The sequence below is a fragment of the Elgaria multicarinata genome, chromosome 11, assembly GCF_023053635.1.
Source record: "Elgaria multicarinata webbii isolate HBS135686 ecotype San Diego chromosome 11, rElgMul1.1.pri, whole genome shotgun sequence".
Taxonomy (NCBI): Eukaryota; Metazoa; Chordata; class Lepidosauria; order Squamata; family Anguidae; genus Elgaria; species Elgaria multicarinata.
The window spans coordinates 10733288-10746879 of record NC_086181.1 but is presented as its reverse complement, the minus strand read 5'-3'; the positions used below and the strand labels follow the sequence as shown (position 1 = coordinate 10746879).

Here is a 13592-nt window from a genome sequence, read left to right as displayed (position 1 = left end):
GAATATTTGTAAATTTATTTATTTATTTATTTATTTATTTATTTATTACACTTATATACCGCCCCCATAGCCAGAGCTTTCTGGGTGGTTCACATAAATTCTAAAATTGAGATTAAAAACGAGTACACAAAATTTAAAATTCTAAAACACAGAACATACACACATAAAGCATTAAAAACTGTTAAAAAAAACTAAACATGTGGGTGATTAAGATGTGCTGCCATATGCCTGGGCAAAGAGGATAAAGCAAATGTTTTACAAAAAGACCAGGGCGCAGGTGTCTCTGCACAGACTGAGGGACCACACTGAGGTTCCCTATGAGATTGCAGGTGATCCTGGGTTGCATAGTCTTCTTGGTGTGCGCAGGGCGAAGACACACATTGTGGACTGTTTCAGACAATCTGGCATGACTGGCTCTACATGTGAATTGATGTTATAAATCCCCTAGGGCAGGGATGAGCAGAAAGTATATCTCCAGATGTTGTGGCTTTTATGTCCTAGCATTCCTGACCATTGGCCAAGCTGGTAGGGGCTTCTGGGAGATGGTCCAAAGTATCTGGAGATCTGCCTTCTGTCCAACCCTACTCAAGGGCCATAAGAGGATTCCAACGCTCTGTTACTATGGAGAGCCACATATGTCTTGGGGACCCACTGCAGCCAATGCCAAAATGCCTGGATTAAAGCAAGATCAGAAATAAAAGAGGGGTGGGGAGAGAGAGGAGTGTTTGTTGGATGTTTATTTTTTTCCCTGCCTCTTGTTGTTAGGAAAAATGGTAATTTTAATTAAAAGGCAAAATGGAAATTGACTTGAAGCGCAGAGTTATTAAAAAGCCGTTGAGGCTGTGAATTATTCTTCCCTGTGCTGCCTGCTGTGGGAGGGCAATTACATTGCAACTGGGAGCACTGATGGCCGGGTCTCTCCAAGGAAGTGCTAAGTGGGAGGGTTGAAAAAGAATCCCTAAGCAGCCTGGGAGGACAAACATCATTCTCTCAATCTTCTCCATCATGCCTCTCTGCTGGCCTGCCTGTGCAACTTCTGCAGTTACAGCTTCTTGACAAGTGAGAGAAGACTTTCTAGATGGCCTCATAGCTTATTTTCTTTCTTATTTATTTTCTTTCTTTCTTTATTAGATATATATACTAACCAACTGGCCAATGCCCTTAGTGAAGCTTACCATCATAAAAGACCCAAACAACAGTAAAATACCAATCAACAAATGCAGTTGATGAAAATGTAAAAAAAAAAAGTATGGAAATACTCTTCAAATACTTAAAAGGTTGTCACACAGAGGAGGGCCAGGATCTCTTCTTGATCCTCCCAGAGTGCAGGACATGGAATAACGGGCTCAAGTTAAAGGAAGCCAGATTCCAGCTGGACATCAGGAAAAACTTCCTGATTGTTAGAGCAGTACAGCAATGGAATCAGTTACCTAGGGAGGTGGTGGGCTCTCCCACACTAGAGGCCTTCAAGAGGCAGCTGGACAAGCATCTGCCAGGGTTGCTTTAGGGCGGATTCCTGCATTGAGCAGGGGGTTGGACTCGATGGCCTTGTAGGCCCCTTCCAACTCTGCTATTCTATGATTATATGATTCTAAAGACATTACAATATTAAAGCCTGGAGAAAAACTGATAATAAAGACACCAAATTAAATATTAAATGCCTGGCAGTAGAGGAACGTCTAAATTTATTCAATGAGGATGCCTGTGGGGGAGCTATAGCCTGTGACATGGGAGAAGCTGTAGAGTCGGGCTAAAGCCATGGGAAGCCTGAGACTTCAGTTCTACCAGGGCTCCCACTGGTTTACGAGCTGGGAGGGGGTGAGACTGAGAACGATGATACAGCCTATCTTCGACCGATAGGAGACCTGACCTTGACGGAGGCCCTTGCTTCTCAGCCAAGGACGTATTCCATAGGAACAGGGCAGCAAGAGGACTCTGCAGGAGAGGCCATTTTCGGGATGCGTCCTAAGATGCATCATCAACTAAAGAGGCAACTGATGAGGTGCAGCGACCCTCCAAGAGCCGGTCTTCCCTGCCAGGATAGAATGTCCGATAGTGATCTTTAGCAGCTAGTTCCCCGTATTTAAACCACAGCAATGGGCAGTAGACTTTGTTGGAAGCAACATCTTGATAACCTGGGAAGCTTCCTTGTTTCACTGAAATTGTGGACTTATTTGGATTTATTCTGTGTGCTGAACCCAGCTCCATTTTGCCTTTGGCTCTACCCACCACTAGAATGTGGCCCGTGAGAGATTCTCCAGAACTGAAGCCTGCCCTCAGGCTGACAGAGTCTTATATTAGGGGAGGGCAACCTCTGGCCCTCAAGCTTAATCCAGCCTGTGTGGTTCCCCTTGTGTAGAGAAAGTGGATGGGGTGGGTGGGGGTGGCGTTCTCTCCCTCTCTCATAGCTCTAGCACCTAGGGTCATCCAGTAGCTGGTTGGTGGTAGATTCAGGACAGACAAGAGGAAGCACTTTTTCACACAATGCATAGTAAACTTATGAAATTCATTGCCGCAAGATATGGTGATGGCCATCAACTTAGATGGCTTTAAGGGGATTAGACGAATTCATGGAGGATAAGGGTTATCATGGCTACTAAAGGTGTTATGGCTATATGCTACATCCAGGTGAATAACCAGTAGTTGGGGACTAAGAACAGGAGAGGGCTTATCTCAGAGGAGGGCAACCTCTGGCCTTTGAGCCTAATCCAGCCTGTGTAGTTGCCCAGTCCAACCCATGGAAGGTTGAGCATCTGGCCCACCAGGCTTGGACCACAGAGCAATCTGGCCCCTGGACGAAAAGAGGTCCCGTCCCCCTCACAGCTTATATCCTCACACCTTCCCTGTGGGTTTCCCATGGTCATCTGGTTTGCCACTGTGGGAAACAAAACAGTGGACTAGATGGGCCTTTGGTCTGATCCAGCACTGCTCTTCTTATATTCAAGCTGTTATGGAATTTATAGTCAAATATTAAAAGATATAAAAGTGTCTTCTCTACCCTACTCCACAACACTGGTGGACTGAGCCCTCATAATAAAGCAAAGCAAAGCAACCCTGAAAAACAAATAGGAGACAATCAAGCAGTAGGAAGCTTGTGCCTACATCTGTGCTTCCTCCCATCTCCAATATCTGCCAATGGAGCTTTCCTGCTTGGAATTTTACTGCGCTGTTAATAAGGGGCAATCAGCTGTTGGCGGCTTTCATTCATTTCCAGCCAATTACTCAGCTCAGCCAAAAAAAGGTACATTGAACAAACGTGAGCAACATCTTAAGAAAAAGAAGAAGGAAGTGGGGTTAGTGGAGCAGTGGAGAATTTCCAAACATAGGTAAAGTAGGGGATTCACAGCTGCCTATGCCCCTGGCCATCACGACAAGTTGTAGCAATTAATTCCATGGATTAATTATGTACCACTTGAAGGAGTAGTTTCCTTTGTCTGCACTGAACTTGCAACAAATCAGTTTCACTGCATTACCTGGAGTTCTAGGGCTGATTCAGATGATCAATTAAAAGGGTGTCCCTACTGCGCTGTAGCCCCTGTTAAATTTACAGATCCCCTCCAATGCTCAGTTAAAAGGTGGCTGCTCTTAGGAACACAATGTGCTCCATCAGATGAGTGTTTTATTGCACGCTCGTTACTGGGCACTCACAGATTTTGTGAGTCCCTCTTACAATGTCATCTGCCTCTTCTAACCTTCTTCGCATGATTAAAAAACAACAACCAGTAAGTCCGACTTATTTTTAAAGATGGAAGTTGCCACTAACTCCTGCTGTGTGCAGGAGAAGCACATTGTTTACTGCTTCTTTAAAAAGAGGAAGTATTGAGGGACAAATGCGTTGGCGGAGATGCAAATGCGATTTTCCCCTGAGTGATGACGCTCAATACGGCACTGACATTAGAGGAAAGTTGTGTTGCTCTCCATCATTGTCACCACAAGCGCTGTCCAGCAGATGCCTATGACACTAGCACTATTGTGTTGCAGATTGCACTCCAAATCACTATGGGAAAGCAGTGTCATTTCCCAACACCAATTGAAGGTTGGATATGACATTCACACAATAAATGTACTTCCAGAAAGGAAGCTGTCCATATCCCAGGCAACACAGGAGAAACAGAAGTATATGTTTGGCAATATGAACTGATACAGTGTCATGGTATTTTGGAGAGGCAATGAAGAATTTTTCTCCATTCAGCTTCCCCAAGATTATGAAATATTTGCAAAATTTCATAAACATTTTCACACATGCCCATACATTTGGTTTCTGTTCCACTGACTGACTTGAGTGTTGGAAACAGCCATCACAGTAGCTTGCATCACTTTTCAATGGAGGGAGTTGATACGTTCTGCCTGAAGGCCTCATGTGACCTGTCATTGAATGAGGCACTGAGTGTGTGACGCAGACCTCAGCTGACATTTTCTCTAACCTAAAATCATTAGTGAGTGCATTCAGATATTAGCTTTTAGGAGTCTAATTCCCCCCCTCCCGAAATTATTTTTGATTGGACCCCATAATATCCAAAGTCCAAGTTGATCTGAAATGGCAGAAAGGGAGCCGTGTTAGTCTGCAGCAGCAAAAACAACAAAGACGCTGGTGGCACATTATATCAATGGAAGCCTTTTTTAAAAAGCCTAACTGCTGCATGAAAGGTGCAATTTTTGAGGGGGTCAGAAAGCTTAGGAATGGGAGGATTCCCCTTTCCCTCCCCATTTGCAACCAACCCCTCAATCCTCCCACATGTCAGAACTAGGCTTTAAAACCAACAACAACACCTTCCATTTGCACCAATGGAAGCATCATCATCATCATCATCATCATCATCATTATTATTATTATTATTATTATTATTATTATTTGTATCCCACCTTTTGCCCAATACTGGGCCTCAAGCCTAATTGCTGTGCAGTGGTGTTCTGTTTCAGCCAGCAAGTCCTGTTGTTTCAGTAATGGACTGGTGTAGTTGGTCACCAGTTGAGGTCTGGTTCCTGGGGCATGTCAGATTCAGTGTATTCAGACTAAGCAGGACTCAGATTTCCCAGGAGACAGGAAATAGAGCAGCACTATAGAACAGAGTGATGCTGGGGCTAGAAGCCAGACAAGTTTACATGTATGTTACTCCAATAAGCAGCAGATTGTGACTGAGCCTTAAGTATTTTTTAGCTTCCTCTAGGCTGCCTAGCTCCATCTCCCTGAGGACTTCTCACATAATGGGGCATAGTCTGTTTCAGCAGCCTCGGGCTGTAATGACGCAGAAGTGGTTGCAGCGTGGTGGTATGTCCGTGGCTACAGTCCTCAGAATTTGAGGATGGCAATGTGACCTCCTCTGGACTCAGGGATGTTGGTTCTGGGACCTTTCTGGAGAACTAAGTCCTAAGGCAGTGGGAAGCACATGACACCCTTCTGTAACCCAGCGTTTTCCATGTTCAAACTCAGGAGACATAGGCACAGGTTCACAGCCACCAGGGGGCTTCCCCGCGATGCTGCGGTTTGAAAAAGCCCCAACTTTTTCAAAGTGAGTGTCGCTGTGTAACATCACTCCGCGGCTGATCCAGGGCCAACCCGGTGGCGGAACCTCGTGGAAGGCAACCAGTGATTGGGTGCTTTCAACCAGGAAGAGGGCAGGGGTGGCTCCGAGACCCAGATGGCCGCCCAGAAAACCCACGCTCCCTCCTCTGTGTCAGGATTACCCAATGCCATCCCGAGAGAGGGAAAGTGCATGGTTGAGGAGGGAGGCAGTGCCAACCCAGCACTGTGAAGACAGCCCCCTTGTCTCTGTTCCCCACCTCTCCACTCCCAGCATCTGCCCCCAGAGGCACCTGTAGAGACTGCCCTGTATTTTAAACAGGAATTGAAGAATTATTTATTGCAAACTAATTTTAACCAATATTTATGGTTTGTATTTAATTCCTATTTTAAATATTGATGTGAATATTTTTTTCTAACCACTTACTATTTTTGCTGACAATTTATATATTTTTATATTATTTGTTCTGGTACTGCTATAATAATTTTAGATGTGTTCATGTGTTTTAGATTACAGTTTTATTAGAGTGACCATATAGAAAGGACTCCTGTATCTTTAACAGTTGTATAGAAAAGGGAATTTCAGCAGGTGTCATTTATATGCATGCAGCACCTGGTGAAATCCTCGCTTTATCACAACAGTTAAAACTACAGGAGCCCTGCCCTCTTTTGTATCTGGTCATTCTAGTTTAGGATTGCAGCCGAATTAAAGCTGGGAATAAGCCCCATTTAATACAGAGCAACATAGGGACAAACTACACTTTACCATAAGCAAATTTACAGCACAATCCTATGTATGTTCCACTGAGTTCAATGGGACCTACTTTCCAAGTAAATGTGTATAGGATTAGGGATTGCTGAACATGCAATGGTCACATTCCTTGCGTTTTTCTCAACCCAAATGTGCATTCCCCCCCCCCATAGGCTAAAGTGTGAAAATAAAAATTTGGGGGCAATTTGCGCAAATGTGTATTTGCACAAGAGCGCACTTTCAAATGTGAATTCAAGTTCAGGAAATTCGCCTGATTTGAATGGGAACTAAATTCTCATGTATCCCTAAAGGATTTCAGCCTTAGTATACTTTTAGTTGAAGCCCCTATCCAAATCAGGAGCATGGTACGTGGCTGCCAGTTTCCTGCAGAAAACTGTCATGTACTCCAGGCTGCTACTTTCCCCCAAAGCAGGGCTGGTGCCAGACTATTTTGAACCCTAGGCAAGGCGAGATACGTGCACACACATCCCAAAATTGCCAACTTCGATTCAGCTGTTCTGAACTATTATATTTTCCTTTTATTATGTTTTTTTCTTAAAACAGCTCATTTGTATAAAACTGTGACCCTTAAAGGGCAGTACTGCACCCTTCTGAGGTTTGCGCCCTAGGTAAAGAAGGCTGCCTAGTTGGCCTAACGGTAGCGCCGGCCCTGCCCCAAAAGATTCAAGAACAAATTGCCGTGGGAGAGGTGGCAGGAAACTGGCAGCCGCATTTTATTTCTGATCTGGATCAGGGCCCTGTATGACTACTTTTCCTTTAAAACAGCAGTAGCAGCATTAAGCACACTGGTGAAGCTTGGCCACTTAACCTAATGCAGGGTGGGTAAGTTGTGGCCCTTCAGATGTTGTAGGATTACAACTCCCATCAGCCCTAGCCAGCATAGCCAGTGGTGAAGCATGATGGGAGTTTCAGTCCAACAACATCTCGAAGGCCACATGTTGCTCATCCCTGATGTAATGTGTAGGCTTGTGCTTACTCCCAAGTAAACATGCATAAAATAGGCATGTGTTCTCAGCTAGTAATTTTTTTTCCCCACAGCTAATAATTTTTTTTGGGAGCCTATTTGTGAGTCTGACAGAAATGATAAATAAATAATGGCAGTACAAGTTTCTACTCTCTTTTTGTATGTTTCCTCTTTTAAAATCTCTCTCCCCACCCCACCTAATTTAAATAGGTTTAAGCTCCTTCTTGGCAGCTGTCTCGCTTCAAAATGCGCCTCACCAAAAGCACTCAAAGTCAGCGCTTGCCACGGAAATAAAATCTATTATTGTGACAGACGCAGCAGCAGGGGCTGCTGCTGCTGTGAGGACTGCGGTGCATTTTTCTTCCCTATTACTTTATTTTTTATTGTGTTAGTTGTTGTTTTTTTGAAAGCGTTGCTATAATACAGCCACAATCATTTTGCTAAAGACGTTGTCTCTTAGCATAAAGCCACCTAGATCCAACAGTAGCGATAAGGGAGCTGAAGCAGCTGGTCTCTATATTGACCCAGCCTTTTAAAAGGAAATAAAGCACCACGGCCACGGCCACGGCCACGGCCACCACCACCACCACAACCATAAAACTCCATGAAGCCAGCAACAGATTTTTGGATCCCACTACATTTATGGCATAAGGCAGCCTTCCCAACCTAGAACCCTCCAGACGTGTTGGAGTAGAATTCCCATAATCCCACAGCCATCATAGCCAGTGGTGAGGCATGATGGGAGTTGCACAACCTTGAGAGGGCCACAGATTGCTCACCCTCGACATAACATGTAGGTTGGCCTTTACTCCCAAGTAAAGCTGGCTGTGGGATTATGGGAGCTGTATTCCTACACCTCTGAAGGGTGCCAGGGTGGGGAAGGCCAGCAGTAGGCAATGAGTAATACAGACACAACGATCCTGCATTAGCCCCCAGAAACAGCCATTGCCACTATGACATACTGGCAGACCTCCACGGTCCTTAGATCTTCCCTGCCAATTGTTTCCTCATTTGCCATTGTTAAAAACAAAGGCAGTATGCCCAATTAGAAGAGCCGCTTTTTCGGACTAGCTGTTTATTTGCCAGCTTCGGGTCAAACTAGCCTAGAGGGCAAGTTTGATTGGACCTCCTGTGTTGTTGCTGTTTAAAACACAACGGCGCCTTTCGGAGAAGGGAATAAATCACGTGGTCGCATGTGAAAGAACGCGTCGCAATGGTGGGATTACTGCGAAGAGGAAGCCACGGTAAGGCACAGGATTTTTCCTGTGTGTAGAGAAGTTCTAAGTCTATGGCAGCCTTCCTAACCTGGTGCCCTCCAGGTGTTTTGTACTTCAACTCCCATGAGCCCCAGCTAGCAGATGATGGTCAAGGATGATGGAAGTTGTAATCCAAAACATCTGGAGGGCACCCTATTGTGGAAGGCTGATCTATGGAATCATAAACAGGAATCGCAGACGGAAGCAATTTGAGGACAAGGAAGTTATTTGGCATGGCCAGATACAGAAGAGGATGGGGCTCCTGCACCTTTATTAGTTGTGTAAAAGATAATCACGCAAGAAATTCCCTCTTCTTTACTACTATTAAAGGTGCAGGAGCCCTGTTGTCTTTTTCATCTGGCCACCCACCTAGAAGTATCAGAGGTAGGAGCTGTTCACATAGAAAATTGACCACATCGCCTATGCAGGACATTGGAGAAACTAGGAATGTTGCCAGACTTACTCTGAGGCTTGAATATATAGACTACAGGATGGCTGCAAAGAGGAGAGTGTAATCATTCCAACCCATAGGTTGCAGCGTTTGTGGGGGATAAAAGAACAGCCAGCCAGATCAGAGCAACTGGAAGCAAGATGAACAACCTACTAGGTTTCTCCTCTTAGTATACAAAAATAAACATATCAGCACATAGGGCAGGATGTCTCTAAGCAGGGGCAAAGTACCCCTAAACAGGGTAACTTTGTTATGGCAGAATAACTTTGTTATTCCTAGGTAAGAGTGGTTCCCAGCTGGGAGACCTACATGTATACTGGCTATTTCACCAAAACCACCCTCTTGCTAGGGAAAGAAGGTCTATGGAGCAGCCCAGAGTGCAGGTATTTGCATTCACAATTCACGGTTTTTACAGACAGTACATGGGCACACTATACCACTGAGCTGTAAATGGTGTAGCCCCTTTCAATTGGTCAACTAGGGCACCACCCTTTTTAACAACAATGTATCTCTATCTTTCTCTTTCCCCTCTACATGTTAAAAGAAGGCAGAAGAACAGAGGGACTGCATATACTGTATATACTATATACTGTATATTGTATATACTATATACTGTAAAATAAAGTGGTTCCCATGATGCAAAGCTGATGTTAAAGTTGGATTAGGGTGACTATATGGAAAGGAGGACAAGGCTCCTGTATCTTTAACAGTTGCATAGAAAAGGGAATTTCAGCAGGGGTCATTTGTATGCATGCAGCACCCGGTGAAATCCCCTCTTCATCAAAACAGTTAAAGCTGCAGGAATCCTGCCCTCTTTTGTATCTGGTCAAGAGGGCAGGGCTCCTGCAGCTTTAACTGTTGTGATGAAGAGGGGATTTCACCGGGTGCTGCATGCATACAAATAACACCTGCTGAAATTCCCTTTTCTATACAGCTGTTAAAGATACAGGAGCCCTGTCCTCCTTTCCATATAGTCACCCTAAGTTGGATCCCAGACCTGACATCCCCCCATGTGACATAGAATCATAGAATCATAGAATAGCAGAGTTGGAAGGGGCCTACAGGGCCACTGAGTACAAACCCCTGCTCAATGGTAGTACACAGGCATGTGCTAGGACAAGATGTGAGGGTGGCCCAATGCAAAAGAGAGCAAAGCTCCTGCACCTTTAATAATTGTGTAGAAGAGAGGATTTCTGCAGGCTGCCCCTGCTGATATCCCCTCTTCTACTCAAATGCAGGAGCCCTGTCATCTTTTCCACTTGGCCATCCTACAAGACACACATGTGCACTCACAGCAAGAATCACTCGGGTGGAAATTTTCTCACATTCCAGGCAACTGGCTAAGAGTTTAGACCAGTCAACCAGGCCAGTACCAGGATTTGGCATCACTGGGCATCTCCCAAGGCCCACCTCCCCAGTAGGGGGCTCATTGTGAACCCCTAGAGCTCCCTGATATTGCCACTTTCTTGCTGTCACTGTCTATTCACGTGCCCACTCCAAGAGAGTGAGCCATGTCAGGAGCAGGCCCTCTGCTCACTTTGTCCTCTCCCTCCAGGTGATGGTGTGGATCGGTCTGAGAGGACAGGGAAAAATGCTGGACAACAATAGGATGGGGCTATTCAGAGAGGAGAATGCAAGGTCATTTTGCCCAAAGACCCCTGAAAAGCTAGAGCCAACGCTGCCAATAAAATTCTATTTGCCTGCCGACTCTAAGCACCACAGACGCACGTCGCCACAAGCAGGAACACCAAGTCAAAGAGGTCAGGAGTGCCCAGGCACCAGGGGCAGAGATCACTCGCGCTTGCTCTGGGGCTCATCATTATGTGTCCACAGTCCTGATCCCTCATTGGGCAAGAATGGCTCGGAAGCACAGCTCTGATGACCTTTACCAGTCAGTGAATGCTTAAGAACAAAACATCCCCTCCCCTTAGTAAAACAAATTCCAAGACGTCTCGTCCAAATCTGTAAGCAACAGAGGTTTCCTTCTGACATCATCATTACCAAGATTCTAATCAAACTTTAGAAAACCAGCAAATTAGGAATGGGGTCCGAGTGCTATGTGAGGTGGTTGCAATGAAAAGCATGGTGATTGGGGATGGGGCGAGTGAGGTGGTTTTGGAGGAACAGTTCAACAGTGAAGGATGGAAGGGAGAAGGTCTGACAGGTCCACCCCACCCACTAATACAACCACCCCGTGTACTAACCTGGTGACTTTAAACAAAGGGAACAGAGTCCAGGTTTCTTCCCTCCTGCAATTCGCCCGACGCCTGGTTAAGGACAGGAAAGGAGGAAATTCAGGAACAAACAAGTTCAGAAATGAATTGTGGGGTGGGGTGGGGTGGGGGGACGAACGGAGGGTGCAGGAGATAAATATATTGGATAAAACGGTGGCGTGGTGTGTGGGGTGTTTTTTTTTAAACAAACAACATCAGGAAATATTTTTGTTTAAAAACTTAGAATTAAAACAAACATGATGAAAGATGGCAAAGGAGAGAGAAGGCTGTCATTTCTACATTGCCACGTGTTGTGATCTTGGGTGTTTGTTCACCAACATGCCACGGCAACAGACAGAAGATTTTATCAAAAGTCCAGCTTCGGTTCATACACTTACCATCTGGCTCGGGGGTCACGCACCCCTCCCCTCCCCCACCGCAAGTGTGAGGTGAATAATATTCCTCGTGGAGGCCTATGCCCATAAACCTCCAACTTAAAAATGGGGGCAGGGGGAAAGCATGTGGTGCCTGAAATACTGGAATTTGTGTAGACTACATACATGGGATAGGAGATGGGGGAGGGGGAGGGAGGAGGCCTGCTTGCCCAAAATTGGTACTTATGCCTTTAATGCCCTGTGTGAGACTACCGATGCTATTATCTCTTACCTCATTCCTTCACCAGTCAGCCCTCCTACCTGCACCCCCAAACTGTTGGGGGGTTTGACAACATTAGAATTCTGCTGGCCACAGTAGGTGACGTTGTAAGTGAACACAAAAGACTCAGTGCATTTAAAAGGTGGGGGCATCAACTTCAGGCAAGGAATGAGCAACTCAGCATGCTGTAATTTAGCATCTTGATAATCTCAGCTTTCACTTAAAATGACATACACAAGTATCTTCTGGTGGTTCCACATGGGCGTATGGCCTGACAGGAGTCCACCCAGAGAAGAGCCTTCAGTGTGTTGCCCCCCTTCCTACGGAACTCCCTACCTTTGGAGGTCAAGCAGGTGCCATATTGTGTTATTTCCAGCACCTCCTGAAAACATCTTTACTTCAGGAAGCCTTCCTTGATTGACCAGCCACAGCCTTAACAGAAGGCTGTTTCTTTTTAAAAAAATTGGATATAGTATGATGTTTTATTCTTTTATCTTATTTTGTATTTCTATTGTTCATTACTCCAGAATCTGTCTAGATATAGAGCAGTACACAAATGCTGTAAATAAAGTGAGGGAGGCCTTATACATTTGGTAACAAGTGAGCAATGCCCAGAGTGGTGTGTATGCTGCAATTCTGCAAGAGCCCATAAAAGATGCAGGATGTGAGTTTAGGTACAGGGATTTAACATTTTTAAGCAGAGTATATTAAAGATCTGATTAGAATTAACTACAAAAATTAACTGTAAGAACAGAAAACACATTTGCCAACTTTTCCAGCACTCTCTCACACAAATATGCACACACACACACACAAGTCCCATGACTCTTAAGAAGGGCATGCACATGCAAACCCACTAACCCAAAGCCAATTTCCACCAACAGCTATGCACAATATTAAGCCACAGAAAACTACCTCACATACAGAGAGACACAGTTGCCCTCATCCACAAAGAGGCACATACTCACCTGCATGCAACCTTACCAAAATGACAAAGGGACCAATGGTATTTTCATACATATTCAGGCAGCATTAGAGTCTGCAGATCAATAGAAATTGGTTGGCATTTTTATTATCAGCAAGCCTCTGGTTATACTGATGGCTCCTTCTGTCCCTTCCCTCTGGAAGGAAAAGCCCAGAACTACGTCATTGACTGTTAAGACCAGAAGTCTCTGCAAATCATCAGGAGGGCTGCCTCTGTGGGCTTACATCTTTACCATCAGCCAGTTCCTGGGTCCATGTCCCCCCACGCCTCCTCTGCCCCCTGCTCCTGCTGAAGAACAGCCTGGCAAATGAACTGTGACAATCCCTCAACAGTTGCCACAGAGACAGCAATCGGCAGGGACTTGAAGAGATTGTTATATACACTTGCATGTCCCTAACTTATTGTACCGTTGTGGTTATATTTTAATCATAAGCTTTTTGGAAGCCAATCTTAGCTGACTAGCCAAGTATAAATATAGCGACAGATAGATAGATAGATAGATAGATAGATAGATAGATAGATAGATAGGAGCTATTTACACCTACACATCAGTGTGTGTCCCTGTTGATTAGAACTGCTGGCAACTGCTTGGGTTCACTCCTCTTTGGGCCATAGCACAACATCATTCCAATACGTGCAGCATGGTTCCAAATCCCATAGTTCTGCAACAGTGATTTTAATGGACTAACTGAAGTGTTAAGGATGCCCTTTGTAAATGACGTAGGTTCTTGGCTAAACCAATCTGGAACACACAGTGAGAAGTCTGTGCAAATATT

General features: G+C 45.0%; 1 protein-coding gene across 9 annotated transcripts in view; it reads right to left on the bottom strand.

Moving 5' to 3' along the window:
- The window catches only part of SRCIN1 (SRC kinase signaling inhibitor 1), a 324300-nt gene that overhangs the window by 259209 nt on the left and 51499 nt on the right, over window positions 1-13592 (bottom strand). For 2 of the 9 annotated variants that reach the window (XM_063138585.1, XM_063138583.1), the window contains exon 1: window positions 11169-11227. The exons of the other annotated variants lie outside the window; for them this stretch is intronic. The gene's annotated coding sequence lies outside the window, so the exon portion shown is untranslated. Of the gene's footprint in view, window positions 1-11168; window positions 11228-13592 lie in introns of those variants that run through there. 9 annotated transcript variants of the gene reach the window in all.